This window comes from Phyllobates terribilis, unplaced genomic scaffold, assembly GCF_046119375.1.
Source record: "Phyllobates terribilis strain yellow unplaced genomic scaffold, ASM4611937v1 Scaffold_7__3_contigs__length_470593459, whole genome shotgun sequence".
NCBI classification, from domain to species: Eukaryota; Metazoa; Chordata; class Amphibia; order Anura; family Dendrobatidae; genus Phyllobates; species Phyllobates terribilis.
This window is the reverse complement of record NW_027362767.1, coordinates 182,829,161-182,841,343: the sequence shown is the minus strand read 5'-3', so window position 1 is coordinate 182,841,343 and position 12,183 is coordinate 182,829,161. Positions and strand designations below refer to the sequence as shown.

The 12,183-nt window shown below is 41.8% G+C and overlaps 1 long non-coding RNA gene across 1 annotated transcript; it reads left to right on the top strand.

Moving 5' to 3' along the window:
* The first annotated feature begins 1,822 nt into the window (after positions 1 to 1,822).
* LOC141153053 (uncharacterized) lies at positions 1,823 to 11,209 on the top strand. Its single transcript, XR_012247225.1, has 3 exons — positions 1,823 to 1,885; positions 2,911 to 2,991; positions 11,151 to 11,209. It is a non-coding gene; the product is annotated as an uncharacterized lncRNA (long non-coding RNA).
* Positions 11,210 to 12,183: the final 974 nt, after the last annotated feature.

Genomic DNA, 12,183 nt, shown 5'->3' with positions numbered 1-12,183 from the left:
CCATAGAGTACAATGCAGTCCCTATAGAGTAAAATCTTTGACAGTGAGGATGATCAATGAGTGGAACAGGCGGCCACGAGAGGTGATGAGTTCTCCTTCAATGGAAGTCTTCACACAGAGGCCGGGCAGACATCTGCCTGAGATGGTTTAGTGAATCCTGTATTGAGCAGGAGGTTGGACCAGATGACCGTGGAGGCCCCCTCCAACTCTACCTTTCTATGTTTCCATAATGCAGCCCCCTAGAGTATAATGCAGACATCCCATAGAGTATAATGCAGACACCCAATAGAGTATAATGCAGCTCCCCTCATAGAGTATAATGCAACCACCCCATAGAGTATAATGCAGCCCCATAGAGTATAATGCCGCCACCCCATAGAGTATAATGAAGCCCCATAGATTATAATGCAGCCCCATATAGTATAATGCAGCCCCATAGAGTATAATGCAGCTCCATATAGTATAATGCAGCCCCATAGAGTATAATTCTGCCCCATAGAATATAATGCAGCCCCATAGAGTATAATGCAGCCACCCCATAGAGTATAATGAAGCCCCATAGATTATAATGCAGCCCCATATAGTATAATGCAGCCCCATAGTGTATAATGCAGCCACCCCATAGTGTATAATGCAGCCACCCCATAGAGCATAATGCAGCCACCCCATAGAGTACAATGCAGCCCCCATACAGTATAATGGAGCCCATAGTACTCACTGATTTTTAAAAAATCTGGTGTGTGCAGTGCATCTCCTCAGCAGCGTGGTGTGCAATGAAGTGACATCATCGTGCCCGCTGCGTCAGACGCAGAGGGGGAATGATGGGAGAAAGAGCGTCACCTGACAGTCTATCCTCCATCATTGCTTTCAGCTGTATCGGTATTAATGGTGCCGATACAGTTGCATGTACGGTGCGGGGGGGTGGCAGCACAGGCACCGGGCCCCGCTGGCTCACGGGCTCCATAGCGGCCGTGTGGTGTGCTGCTATTACCGACACGCCACAGACTGGGGGCCCCTGGGAGAGTGGGGGCTCTAGTCTAATGCCTAGTTTGCCTGTCCCTAACGCCGGTAGTGGGTGCGCATGCACCACCTCGGCTTTGTCCTACAGGGGCATTTCAGAGCTGGAGGGTCAGGGGGACGGATACCCCGCAATCAGTACCTTATTCCCTATACTGTGGATATGGGAGAACTACGTGGGGACATCTATTTTAATAGTTCAAATCAATTACTAGTGTTAAAAAAAGTCCTAGTTTAACCCTTACCTAATATTCACATTGATGGGTTTTCCTTCTACTATAGGGCAGACACTGGATTTTTAATTCAGAAGCACAAAATGATTGAAGAGATCACAAATATGTAAGTGAAAAAATGTAATGCTGTAATATATGGGAACCTTCCAGATGCCATAATGATCTAGAAGTTTCCTTATCTCTAACGACTGATTAATCTTATTCAGGTAGAGATAATACACTGTAAACTGTCTGCTCACAATATCTGTCTATACACATGGCTGCCAGTCATGGATCATATCTTACAGTACAAAGATGCCATAGGAGATTTTATGGGATACAAACAGTCTCTGACCCTACATCAGGCTGCTCCCATATTAAATAGCAAACAACCTGCTGACAGATTCCTTTTAGCAATGGAATATAGTAAATGTAAAACTGTTGGCACAGAAGAGACCTAGAATGGAGGGAGAAGGGGAGGAATTGACCACATTTGTCACGATCACTAATACTGCTGAACATCTTAATCATTACTGCCATTTGTAGGTTTCAATAGCAGATCTATTTTCCATGTACAATAGGGAGAAGTACATGAACTTCATGAAAAAAGAAATTCAAGAGAAGAAAAACATCCTTGAGAAAATAGAACTGACTTTGTAAGTGCTACTGGAGAAAGATCTACCTTTGTACCGTGTTAGCCAGTAGATAGAAAAATATGAAGATTTCAGAGTCCTCAGTGGTTGATACCTTTTAATGGCTAACTGAAAAAATGGTAACAAATTGCAAGCTTTCCAGACTACTCAGGTCTCTTCATCAGGCATAGTATAACACAAAATCTGAAGAGTCACATATTTATACAGGGCACAAGAATAATGCAATAGATGTGACAAGTGACGTGAAGCAGAACTATCATTATGGGAGAGAGATAAACAGTTGTGGCTGTACATATTGGAGAAGTTCATAGATAAGGAGTGTGAACGTTTTATTGTCCTGTGATTGAGGTCTGGTCCATGGTTGTGATGCCCCCACAAGGCCTTAGGAGCACATTCCTTAGTTGATGTAGAATTACATAAATCCATGCGACACATTCATTCCTGTGTGTCAAAGGTTGTCATAAGTTTGTATTCCCAAATCTTTCTGTCTTTCTGAGATTTGAAGTTACTTATTAATACCAGTAATTTCATGTCCATGATGCTGTGATCAGGGATACAAAAATGTTTGGCCACAGGTAAATCTATTCTTTTTTCTTCTATTGTGTGGCGATGAGAATTAATCCTTGTTCTAAGTTTTTGCCCCGTCTCCCCAACATACAGACCCCAGCTGGACATTTAGTACATAAAACTAAGTAAACTCCATATTAATTTTGTGTCTCTCTCTTCCTGTTTCTCACTCTGCCCTTCACTACTCCTCCTCTACATAGACTACAATAGGCAGTGTGATCAGACACCACAGTGAGCGGACTGTCCGTCTTGCTTTGATCAAGATAGATTTAATCTGTGTTTTTCTTCTTCAGAGTGGACAGCAAGTTTAGGAGGTTGGGGGGGGGGGGTAGAAGTGGCTCCTAAGTGGAGAAGGAAGCAGATTTCTATGATAAAATACATGACAAAGCTTCTTATATTTGCTTGTACTATTGAAATTCTGACCATTTATCACAAGTTGATGAACCTTTCTTGTACAATAGTGATGACACCACTGAGAACACAGAATTTGTGTCACATACGGAACTGATGAAAGAACTGATACAGAACAACATTGTGACCATGTAAGTGCCGAGAATTACTGATCTAATATATAGACGACATCATGATATAGATGTTTCCTTCTCTCCAATGTGTGATTCACTGTATTCAGGACAGATAATATAAAACCTGATATATATATATATATATATATATATACAATGCTCAAGAAAATAAAGGGAACACTCAAATAACACATCCTAGATCTGAATGAATGAAATATTCTCATTGAATACTTTGTTCTGTATAAAGTTGAATGTGCTGACAACAAAATCACACAAAAACCATCAATGGAAATCACATTTATTAACCAATGGAGGCCTGGATTTGGAGTCACCCCCAAAATTAAAGTGGAAAAACACACTACAGGCTGATCCAACTTTGATGTAATGTCCTTAAAGCAAGTCAAAATGAGGCTGAGTATTGTGTGTGGCGTCCACGTGCCTGTATGACCTCCCTACAACACCTGGGCATGCTCCTGATGAGGCTGAGTATTGTGTGTGGCCTCCACGTGCCTGTATGACCTCCCTACAACGCCTGGGCATGCTCCTGATGAGGCTGAGTATTGTGTGTGGCCTCCACGTGCCTGTATGACCTCCCTACAACGCCTGGGCATGCTCCTGATGAGGCTGAGTATTGTGTGTGGCCTCCACGTGCCTGTATGACCTCCCTACAACGCCTGGGCATGCTCCTGATGAGGCTGAGTATTGTGTGTGGTCTCCACGTGCCTGTGTGACCTCCCTACAACGCCTGGGCATGCTCCTGATGAGGCTCAGTATTGTGTGTGGCCTCCACGTGCCTGTATGACCTCCCTACAATGCCTGGGCATGCTCCTGATGAGGCTCAGTATTGTGTGTGGCCTCCACGTGCCTGTGTGACCTCCCTACAACGCCTGGGCATGCTCCTGATGAGGCTGAGTATTGTGTGTGCCCTCCACGTGCCTGTATGACCTCCCTACAACGCCTGGGCATGCTCCTGATGAGGTTGCGGATGGTCTCCTGTGGGATCTCCTCCCAGACCTGGACTAAAGCATCCGCCAACTCCTGGACAGTCTGTGGTGCAATATGACGTTGGTGGATGGAGCGAGACATGATGTCCCAGATGTGCTCAATCGGATTCAGGTCTGGGGAACGGGCGGCCAGTCCATAGCTTCAATGCCTTCATCTTGCAGGAACTGCTGACACACTCCAGCCACATGAGGTCTGGCATTGTCCTGCATTAGGAGGAACCCAGGGCCAACCTCACCAGCATATGGTCTCCCAAGGGGTCTGAGGATCTCATCTCGGTACCTAATGGCAGTCAGGCTACCTCTGGCGAGCACATGGAGGGCTGTGCAGCCCTCCAAAGAAATGCCACCCCACACCATTACTGACCCACTGCCTAACCGGTCATGCTGAAGGATGTTGCAGGCAGCAGATCGCTCTCCATGGCGTCTCCAGACTCTGTCATGTCTGTCACATGTGCTCAGTGTGAACCTGCTTTCATCTGTGAAGAGCACAGGGCGCCAGTGGTGACTTTGCCAATCCTGGTGTTCTGTGGCAAATGCCAAGCGTCCTGCACGGTGTTGGGCTGTGAGCACAACCCCCATCTGTGGACGTCGGGCCCTCATACCACCCTCATGGAGTCGGTTTCTAACCGTTTGTGCAGACACATGCACATTTGTGGCTTGCTGGAGGTCATTTTGCAGGGCTATGGCAGTGCTCCTCCTGTTCCTCCTTGTACAAAGGCGGAGGTAGCGGTCCTGCTGCTGGGTTGTAGCCCTCCTACGGCCCCCTCCACGTCTCCTGGTGTACTGGCCTGTCTCCTGGTAGCACCTCCAGCCTCTGGACACTACACTGACAGACACAGCAAAACTTCTTGCCACAGCTCGCATTGATGTGCCATCCTGGAAGAGCTGCACTACCTGAGCAACTTCTGTGGGTTGTAGAGTCCGTCTCATGCTACCATGAGTGTGAAAGCGCAACCAACATTCAAAAGTGACCAAAACATCTGCCAGAAAGCATTGGTACTGAGATGTGGTCTGTGGTCCTCACCGGCAGAACCACTCCTTTATTGAGGGTGTCTTGATAATTGCCAATAATTTCCATGTATTGTCTATTTCATTTGCACAACAGCATGTGAAATTGATTGTCAATCAGTGTTGCTTCCTAAGTGGACAGTTTGATTTCACAGAAGTTTGATTTACTTGGAGTTATATTCTGTTGTTCAAGTGTTCCCTTTATTTTTTTGAGCAGTGTATATATATATATATATATATATATATATATATATATATATATATATATATATATACAGTACAGACCAAAAGTTTGGACACACCTTCTCATTTAAAGATTTTTCTGTATTTTCATTACTATGAAAATTGTACATTCACACTGAAGGCATCAAAACTATGAATTAACACATGTGGAATTATATACTTAACAAAAAAGTGTGAAACAACTGAAAATATGTCTTATATTCTAAGTTCTTCAAAGTAGCCACCTTTTGCTTTAATGACTGCTTTGCACACTCTTGGCATTCTCTTGATGAGCTTCAAGAGGTAGTCACCGGAAATGGTCTTCCAACAATCTTGAAGGAGTTCCCAGAGATGCTTAGCACTTGTTGGCCCTTTCGCCTTCACTCTGCGGTGCAGCTCACCCCAAATCATCTCGATTGGGTTCAGGTCTGGTGACTGTGGAGGCCAGGTCATCTGGCGTAGCACCCCATCACTCTCCTTCTTGGTCAAATAGCCCTTACACAGCCTGGAGGTGTGTTTGGGGTCATTATCCTGTTGAAAAATAAATGATGGTCCAACTAAACGCAAACCGTAAGGAATAGCATGCCGCTGCAAGATGCTGTGGTAGCCATACTGGTTCAGTATGCCTTCAATTTTGAATAAATCCCCAAAAGTGTCACCAGCAAAGCACCCCCACACCATCACACCTCCTCCTCCATGCTTCACGGTGGGAACCAGGCATGTAGAGTCCATCCGTTCACCTTTTCTGCGTCTCACAAAGACACAGTGTTTGGAACCAAAGATCTCAAATTTGGACTCATCAGACCAAAGCACAGATTTCCACTGGTCTAATGTCCATTCCTTGTGTTCTTTAGCCCAAACGAGTCTCTTCTGCTTGTTGCCTGTCCTTAGCAGCGGTTTCCTAGCAGCTATTTTACCATGAAGGCCTGCTGCACAAAGTTTCCTCTTAACAGTTGTTGTAGAGATGTGTCTGCTGCTAGAACTCTGTGTGGCATTGACCTGGTCTCTAATCTGAGCTGCTGTTAACCTGCGATTTCTGAGGCTGGTGACTCGGATAAACTTATCCTCAGAAGCAGAGGTGACTCTTGGTCTTCCTTTCCTGGGGCGGTCCTCATGTGAGCCAGTTTCTTTGTAGCGCTTGATGGTTTTTGCAACTGCACTTGGGGACACATTCAAAGTTTGCCCAATTTTTCGGACTGACTGACCTTCATTTCTTAAAGTAATGATGGCCACTCGTTTTTCTTTACTTAGCTGCTTTTTTCTTGCCATAATACAAATTCTAACAGTCTATTCAGTAGGACTATCAGCTGTGTATCCACCTGACTTCTGCACAACACAACTGATGGTCCCAACCGCATTTATAAGGCAAGAAATCCCACTTATTAAACCTGACAGGGCACACCTGTGAAGTGAAAACAATTTCTGGTGACTACCTCTTGAAGCTCATCAAGAGAATGCCAAGAGTGTGCAAAGCAGTCATCAAAGCAAAAGGTGGCTACTTTGAAGAACCTAGAATATAAGACATATTTTCAGTTGTTTCACACTTTTTTGCTAAGTATATAATTCCACATGTGCTAATTCATAGTTTTGATGCCTTCAGTGTGAATGTACAATTTTCAAAGTCATGAAAATACAGAAAAATCTTTAAATGAGAAGGTGTGTCCAAACTTTTGGTCTGTACTGTATATATATATATATTCAGGGTGGGCCATTTATATGGATACACCTAAATTAAATGGGAATGGTTGGTGATATCAACTTCCTGTTTGTGGTACATTAGTATATTTTCCAGATGGGTGGTGAGCATGGTGGCCATTTTGAAGTTGGCCATTTTGGATCCAACTTTATTGTTTTCAATGGGAAGAGCGTCATGTGACACATGAAACTTATTGAGAATTTCATAAGAAAAACAATGGTGTGCTTGGTTTTAACGTAACTTTATTCTTTCACAAGTTTTTTACAAGTTCATGACCACTTATAAAATGTGTTCAAAGTGCTGCCCATTGTGTTGGATTGTCAATGCCGCCCTCTTCTCCCACTCTTCACACACTGATAGCAACACCGCAGAAGAAATGCTAGCACAGGCTTCCAGTATCCCTTGTTTCAGATGCTGCACATCTCGTATCTTCACAGCATAGACAATTGCCTTCAGATGACCCCAAAGATAAAAGTGTAAGGGGGTCAGATCGGGAGACCTTGGTGGCCATTCAACTGGCCCACGACGACCAATCCACTTTCCAGGAAACTGTTCATGTAGGAATGCTCGGACCTGACACCCATAATGTGGTGGTGACCATCTTGTTGGAAAACCTCAGGGAACGTGCCATCTTCAGTGCATAAAGAGGGCAACACATCATCATGGAGCAATTACAGATATCCAGTGGCATTGAGGTTTCCATTGATGAAGAACGGCCCCACTATCTTTGTCCCCCATATACCACACCATACCATCAAGATACATTATACCATTATAAGTGGTCATAAACTTGTAAAAAACCCATGAAAGAATAAAGTTACGTTAAAACCGAGCACACCATTGTTTATCTTATGAAATTCTCAATACGTTTGATGTGTCACATGACCCTCTTCCCATTGAAAAAAATAAAGCTGGATCCAAAATGGCCGACTTCAAAATGGCCGCCATGGTCACCACCCATCTGGAAAAGTTTTTCCCCTCTCATATACTAATGTGCCACAAACAGGAAGTTGATATCACCAACCATTCCCATTTAATTTAGGTGTATCCATATAAATGGCCCACTCTGTATATATATATATATATATATATATATATATATATATATATATATATATATATACTGTTTATACACAGATAGCTGCCATTACTGGGAGCCGCTCATGTGTCTTATTTTATTTAAAAAGATGCCAAAGTGTTTTTTATAGGTTACAGATATTAGAGGAATTGTTATTTGACTTATTAAATAGAAGTGAGAAAAAAAACAAAAATGAGCCGATATGGTAAAGGGAACCGGTCACCTGAAAAACCTCTATGAACCTGCATATATGGGGTTAATCTAGAAGTTACCCCCATATCTGCAGGTTAATACATCTGCCAGGAGCCCCGGACTTTTCAATTCAATATTCCAGTAAAGCAAAGATAACCCCATAAAACATAACATTTATTCCTCCATGGATAAAATATCATAAAGACAAACAATCCAGGAGATGAAGGGTTATTCCAGGAGATGGGGGATGACTCCTCAATGCCCCGGACCCCCACTGATGTATGGCATGGTTACACAGGTATACAATATATTTGAAAATAAATAAAAATATACATTTTCCACCTGTGAGAACATTTTTTATTACTTTTTACATCCATATATTTAGTTGCTAAACACCATTTTTGTAATTTGGTTTCATTACAATTTTTTCACCATTTGGCTTTATAGGATCTGTTTCCTTATACATTCAACTTTGATTTGGTCTGTGTTCATAAATTGGCTGAGGGGAGCTGAAAAAAGACAGATTATAAAGTTGCAAACGCTCCCATTTGACCATTAGAAGTTCACTGACAGATTTTCAGTTAACTCATTTTTGCAGTCACTAATACATATTGCAACACAGAAGCTATAGAAGGCAAACGGTGCAAACATTTAATGAAACCCAATTGGCAAAAATATTTTTCGCCAAAAAAAGATGCATTCAAGTAAGAAAAAAAATGTCCTCCAGAGATGGACAACCCCTTTAAGGATCAGATCATGCAAATAATCCTAAACACCACAGTAAGTGCAGGACACGTCACAAAATATGCAATAGATCACAATCCAAGTGTAAGTATAAAATCCCAGGATAATAAGACAAGCTGCATGAGAAGATCAATATTTAAAGTCATATTTTTTTTTTAAGACAAATATTAAAAGATTTACTGAGATCACCAACGATTCCAAAACCCCCAGTGAGTATAGACAAGACAGTGCGACTAGGTAACGTTACCTTACAGAAACCCTCCTCCTCTTCCTCCTCCTCCTTCTCATCCTCCTCCCATCAAGGTTTCTATCTTCTTACTATATTGCAGTCATCATACTATACAGCACTGTGAACTTACAATTGCTCATTTTTCCTTGCTACCCAGTTAATTCTTCTCTTTTCTCTGCTCTATGTAGGAACATGAAGTCAATTTTCCCTGCAGAAATCATCCCCCTCCCCCACTGCTCCCTCCTCCCCCCTGCCAGGATCTTTTGCAGTGACTTATGAGTCATACAGGGAAAATTGACCTCCTGTTTCTACATAGAGCTTAGAAGGATTCAGCTAGTCAGTTTTGAATCATGTGATATCATACACCCATTGGAAAAGAGATGAATTAGCTGGGTAGAAAGTCAAAATGAGCAATTGTAAGTACACAGTGCTATATAACATGATGATTGCTATATATTAATGGGATAAACATTTTGGTGGGAGTGCTTCTGTAATAAATAGTATTGTTGGCTATGGAACTCAGACAGGGTGTCCTTTAACCCCGACGCGCGTTTCGCCTTTCTTCTTCCTGGGGCTTTATGCAGCCTTGTATTATGCTGGACAAGTTTTTGTTTCTATAGGAACCATGTTAGGGCGCATACAAAAAAAAAATTACTATTTTTTTGTTGCAATTTATTTTTAGGACATTTAGTGTGCAGTATGTGGTTAGAAAATCATCAGTAAATGAATGAGAACAGCCCTCTACATCACAATAAAAACATCAGATACATGATTGACGGGTTACATCTCCAGTGCTCTCCTTTTTGGTGTTTCTGGTGCTGTTCTTCTGATTCCCACTCCTCTCTACATGGATGTAAAATGACTGGCACCATGCAATTATTTGGGGGAATTTTTTACTTAGTCTATGATTCTCCAGGTCATTATGATTATGGAGATACCAAAACACCCAAAGTTTCTTTATTATTTAAGTGCTGAAAAAAAATTCACAAATTTGGGGAAAAAAAATTCCCCTTGTCGCCATTTTCCAAGAGTCGTTTTTAAAAATATATATGTATAAAATAATAAAAACTTTCAATCATCCCCCTTTTGATATTTACATTTTTTTTTAGAAAAAACATTTGATATCACCGCGTCCGTAAAAGTCCGATGTGTCAAGATATAAAATTATTTTAACCAGACGTAAAACAGCAAAAAGAAAAGAGTGGAAACACAAGAATATCATTTTCTCAGCTGCTGCACCGAACATCAAAAATGCAGGAAAAATAAAAAGAAACGTTGTTTGTGCCAAAATGGTTTCCATAAAAAGGAAAGCTCAGGTCTACAGTTCCAGGTCTCAGAAAATGGGGTCACAAAGCAAATGATTTATTTACAAAGTGTTAAATGATTTCTAACCACTAAATTCTACAAAAAAATCCTTATAAGATTGCCGTCACCGTATTCTAACTGATCTAAAGAATAACACCGCCAGGTCATTTTTACCAAATAATCAATGCTGTAATCAATTGCGGTTTTTTCAATATTTTGCCACTTTTGGAATTTTTTTCCCGTTTTTCAGTACATTATATCATAAAGTGATTGTATACTTCAAAACTACAACTCGATCCGCAAAAACTCAAGTCCTCAAATGACTATGTAGACCAAAAAGTATAAGGTCATCATTCCTGGAAGACGGGGAGTAAAAAATTCAGGCTCAAAATTGGAAAATTTCCCAGTCATTATATCATTAATTAATATAATTAATGAATCATTAATTCGGGCAGATGGACCATGAGGTCTCTTTATGCCACCAGCCTTATAGGTTTCGTCTGTCCATATACAGTGAGCGCCCTCTAGTGGTAGCTCCACCAAGACAAAATTGTATCATTTGTGTGATGTAGATGGAAAATGTTGGCAAAGTATTTTGGATGGAGGCGAAGGGGCGGAATTTGTTCACTAATGCTCTTCAAATTGCTGATATTTCTACATTTACCTATGAGATAATGATATATGTTCCTGGTACAACAGATGGGAAATCAAACAACTGATAGAGGAGAAAATACAGAAGGAAGAGAAACAACTGAACCTGATGGAGGAAACTTCGTAAGTGGCTTTTTCCGGGTAGAGATGATATTACACCTGTCTGCACATACTTTCTATCTGTCTACACTGATCATTGTCATTCAGGGTGTGAAAGTCATTTCTCCGTCTAGAAGGTTTAGAAGACACATGATTCACATTCATTTTATTCATCTGAATTTATACCCCAAGTAATCATAGTGAGCGCATTACTCAGGGGTCTTAAGGGCATTTAACCCCTTAATGACGGGACTCCTTTTAACTTTCAGAAACAGTTACTTTTGTTAATAGAGCAAAAAAAACTATATTAGTTATATTAAGAAAGAAAAACTAAGGCCCTGAAACATGAAGCTGGTCTTGATGAGGGGACGCGGTGGCGTCAGACTCTCCTGATCTATGAAGGGCTGTCGGCCTCTTCATGAATCAGGAGCATCTGACAAGTGGCGTGCACCTCTGTGCCAAAATCCAGAAATGTTACTGCAGTCTCAGACTGGAGTAAGATTCCTGGAGGAGGGAATTCCACCGCTTGTCATGTATTAGACGAGCTGTGGTGTGACGCCCCTGCTGCACCCCTGTCCTGTCACAGCTACCCCCATTTTGGCGGTGCTGGGAGAAACTGATGTAAAAACACCAAAAGTTGCAAAATTTTTGCTCAACTCCAATTTGTGCCAAAATTTTGCAACTTTTCAAAGCAATTCATGGCAGAATTCCAGTTAAATTACTTTGATGAATTTGGGCCTTAGACTGGATCAAAAACTAAAGGGTCCAGTAAGAAAAACCCATTACTCACCCCTCCATCATCCTGGGCTGAGAAAGAAGCTGCAGGGAGAGGAAACTGCTATTAGATAGTGGCGCCCCCTGCAGTCCCAATACCCCTGAGTGGTGCGATCTCTCCGCTATGTCACCTTTGTCGGATCATTGCGGGTCTGAGGTCGCTGTGATACATTCGCTCTTGTGGAATCTTTATCACTACTTTTCTTTT